Raw genomic sequence first — 3,093 nt, 5'->3', positions numbered from 1 at the left:
TACTTCCTGCTAGTGCTTCCTTCACCTTGCGAAAGCACACTAATCAACCATTCCCTTCAAATCAGACTGATATTAGTCTACAGGGCCCTTCTTTCGGATGGTGAGTGTATTCAGGGGATGGTGATGCCATGAAACCCCCTGACTCACCCTTTCTCCCCCTCACCCACCTCCTCATCCTCCCTCACTCACTCACTCACCTTGAGCCGCTCCGCCATGGTGCTTAGGCCCTGGGTCTTCTCTAGCCACCCGGTCGGCGAGTTCACTCCGGATAAAGAGAGAGAGAAAAAAAATCGAATTTTTGTTAACCGTCTGCAAATATATATATACACACACATATATAAATAACGCATCGACCGTGCTGTTATTTATTGGCGGGCTTCCATTTAGAAATCAGGCATTAATGTGGCCACCTATATACATGTATTATTATTCTATGATCAGGTGCGATATGTTAGTTTTGACAGTTTTATTTGTATTTTTAAGAAAATGGGAAACTCTTATAATATGCGGGGGGGGGGGGGGGCAGGGGTTGGCGGTTGCTCACTGAGGCAGAGCCGTTGGCGCATGCGCTGCACGAGCCCGGTTTGAACGGGCAGTGAGTTCCAAACGGTTAGTGCACGCGTGCGCGAGCTGGGGGTGGTGATGGTGGTGAGGGGGGGACGGGGGGGGTGGTGGTGTTGGTGGTGGTGAGGGTGATGAGGGGGGATGGGGGTGGTGATGAGGGGTGGTGGGTTGTGGTGGTGTGAGGGGGGATGGGGGGTGAGGGGGGATGGGGGGTGGGTGGTGGTGAGGGGGGATGGGGGGTGGGTGGTGGTGAGGGGGGATGGGGGGTGGGTGGTGGTGAGGGGGGATGGGGGGGTGGTGGTGAGGGGGATGTGGGGGGGGATGAGGGGGGATGTGGTAGGTGGTAGGGGGTGGTGAGGGGGGATGGGGGGTGGTGGTGAGGGGGGATGGGGGGTGGTGGTGGTGAGGGGGGATGGGGGGGGTGGTGGTGGTGAGGGGGGATGGGGGGGGGTGGTGAGGGGGGATGGGGGGGGGCGGTGAGGGGGGATGGGGGGGGGCGGTGAGGGGGGATGGGGGTGGTGTGGTGAGGGGGGATGGGGGGGGGGTGGTGGTGGTGGTGAGGGGGGATGGGGGGGGGTGGTGGTGGCTGGTGAGGGGGGATGGCGGGGGGCGGTGAGGGGGATGGGGGGGGTGGTGAGGGGGGATGGGGGGGTGGTGGTGGTGAGGGGGGGGGTGGTGGTGGTGAGGGGGGATGGGGGTGGTGGTGAGGGAGATGGGGGGGGTGGTGGTGAGGTGGGGTTGGTGGTGGTGAGGGGAGATGGGGGGGGTGGTGGTGGTGAGGGGAGATGGGGGGGGTGGTGGTGGTGAGGGTGGATGGGGGGGTGGTGGTGGTGAGGGGGGATGGGGGGGTGGTGGTGGTGGTGAGGGGGATGGGGGGGTGGTGGTGGTGAGGGGGGATGGGGGGGTGGTGGTGAGGGGGATGGGGGGGGGGTGGTGGTGAGGGGGGATGTGGTGGTGGTGAGGGGGGGATGAGGGGGGATGTGGTGGTGGTGAGGGGGGGATGAGGGGGGATGTGGTGGTGGTGAGGGGGTGGTGAGGGGGGATGGGGGTGGTGGTAGGGGTGGTGAGGGGGGATGGGGGGTGGTGGTAGGGGTGGTGAGGGGGGATGGGGGGTGGTAAGGGGGGATGGGGGGTGGTGGTGGTGAGGGGGGATGGGGGGATGGGGGGGTGGTGGTGGTGAGGGGGGATGGGGGGGTGGTGGTGAGGGGGGGATGGGGGGGGTGGTGGTGAGGGGGGATGTGGTGGTGGTGAGGGGGGGATGAGGGGGGATGTGGTGGTGGTGAGGGGGGGATGAGGGGGGATGTGGTGGTGGTGAGGGGGTGGTGAGGGGGGATGGGGGGTGGTGGTAGGGGTGGTGAGGGGGGATGGGGGGGTAGGTAAGGGGGGATGGGGGGTGGTGGTAAGGGGGGATGGGGGTGGTGGTGAGGGTGGTGGTGGTGAGGGGGGATGGGGGTGGTGGTGGTGAGGGGGGATGGGGGTGGTGGTGGTGGTGAGGGGGATGGGGGTGGTGGTGGTGGTGAGGGGGATGGGGGGGTGGTGGTGGTGAGGGGGATGGGGGGGGTGGTGGTGGTGAGGGGGGATGGGGGGGGTGGTGGTGGTGAGGGGGGATGGGCGGGGTGTGGTGGTGGTGAGGGGGGATGGGGGGGGGGCGGTGAGGGGGGGATGGGGGGCGGTGAGGGGGGATGGGGGGTGGTGGTGGTGTGGGGGGGGGTGGTGGTGGTGAGGGGGGGGGGTGGTGTGGTGAGGGGGGGGGGGTGTTGGTGGGGGGAGGGGGGGGGTGGTGGTGGTGGGGGGATGGGGTGGTGGTGGTGGTGAGGGGGGATGGGGGTGGTGGGGGTGTGAGGGGGGATGGGGGGGTGTGGTGAGGGGAGATGGGGGGGGTGGTGGTGAGGGGGATGGGGGGGGGTGGTGGTGAGGGGGGGTGGTGGTGGTGAGGGGAGATGGGGGGGGTGGTGGGGTGGTGAGGGGGGATGGGGGGGTGGTGGTGGTGAGGGGGGATGGGGGGGTGGTGGTGGTGAGGGGGGATGGGGGGGTGGTGGTGGTGAGGGGGGATGGGGGGGTGGTGGTGGTGAGGGGGGGTGGTGGTGGTGAGGGGGGGGGTGGTGGGTGGTGAGGGGGGGTGGTGGTGGTGAGGGGGGGGTGGTGGTGGTGAGGGGGGATGGGGGGGGTGGTGGTGGTGAGGGGGGGATGGGGGGGTTGTAGTGGTGGTGAGGGGGGGATGGGGGGGGGTGAGGGGGGATGGGGGGGGGTGAGGGGGGGATGGGGGGGGTGGTGGTGAGGGGGGATGGGGGGGGTGGTGAGGGGGGATGGGGGGGGGTGGTGGTGAGGGGGGATGGGGGGGGGTGGTGAGGGGGGGTGGTGAGGGGTGGCGGGGTGGTGGTGAGGGGGGATGGGGGGGGTGGTGAGGGGGTGGTGGTGGTGAGGGGGGATGGGGGGGGGTGGTGAGGGGGGATGGGGGGGTTCGGTGAGGGGTGGTGGTGTAGGAGGGGGGATGGGGGGGGTGGTGGTGGTGAGGGGGGATGGGGGTGA

The 3,093-nt window shown here is 68.3% G+C and overlaps 1 protein-coding gene across 1 annotated transcript in view; it reads left to right on the top strand.

Annotated features, from left to right (window-relative positions):
• The first annotated feature begins 574 nt into the window (after nt 1-574).
• Nucleotides 575-3,093, top strand: part of slx4ip (SLX4 interacting protein) — a 117,372-nt gene continuing 114,853 nt past the window's right edge. The window contains 1 exon segment of the mRNA XM_068044329.1: nt 575-609. The gene's annotated coding sequence lies outside the window, so the exon portion shown is untranslated.

Source organism: Heterodontus francisci, chromosome 13, assembly GCF_036365525.1.
Source record: "Heterodontus francisci isolate sHetFra1 chromosome 13, sHetFra1.hap1, whole genome shotgun sequence".
NCBI classification, from domain to species: Eukaryota; Metazoa; Chordata; class Chondrichthyes; order Heterodontiformes; family Heterodontidae; genus Heterodontus; species Heterodontus francisci.
The sequence above is the reverse complement of the archived record's forward strand: the minus strand, read 5'-3'. Positions and strand labels throughout refer to the sequence as shown.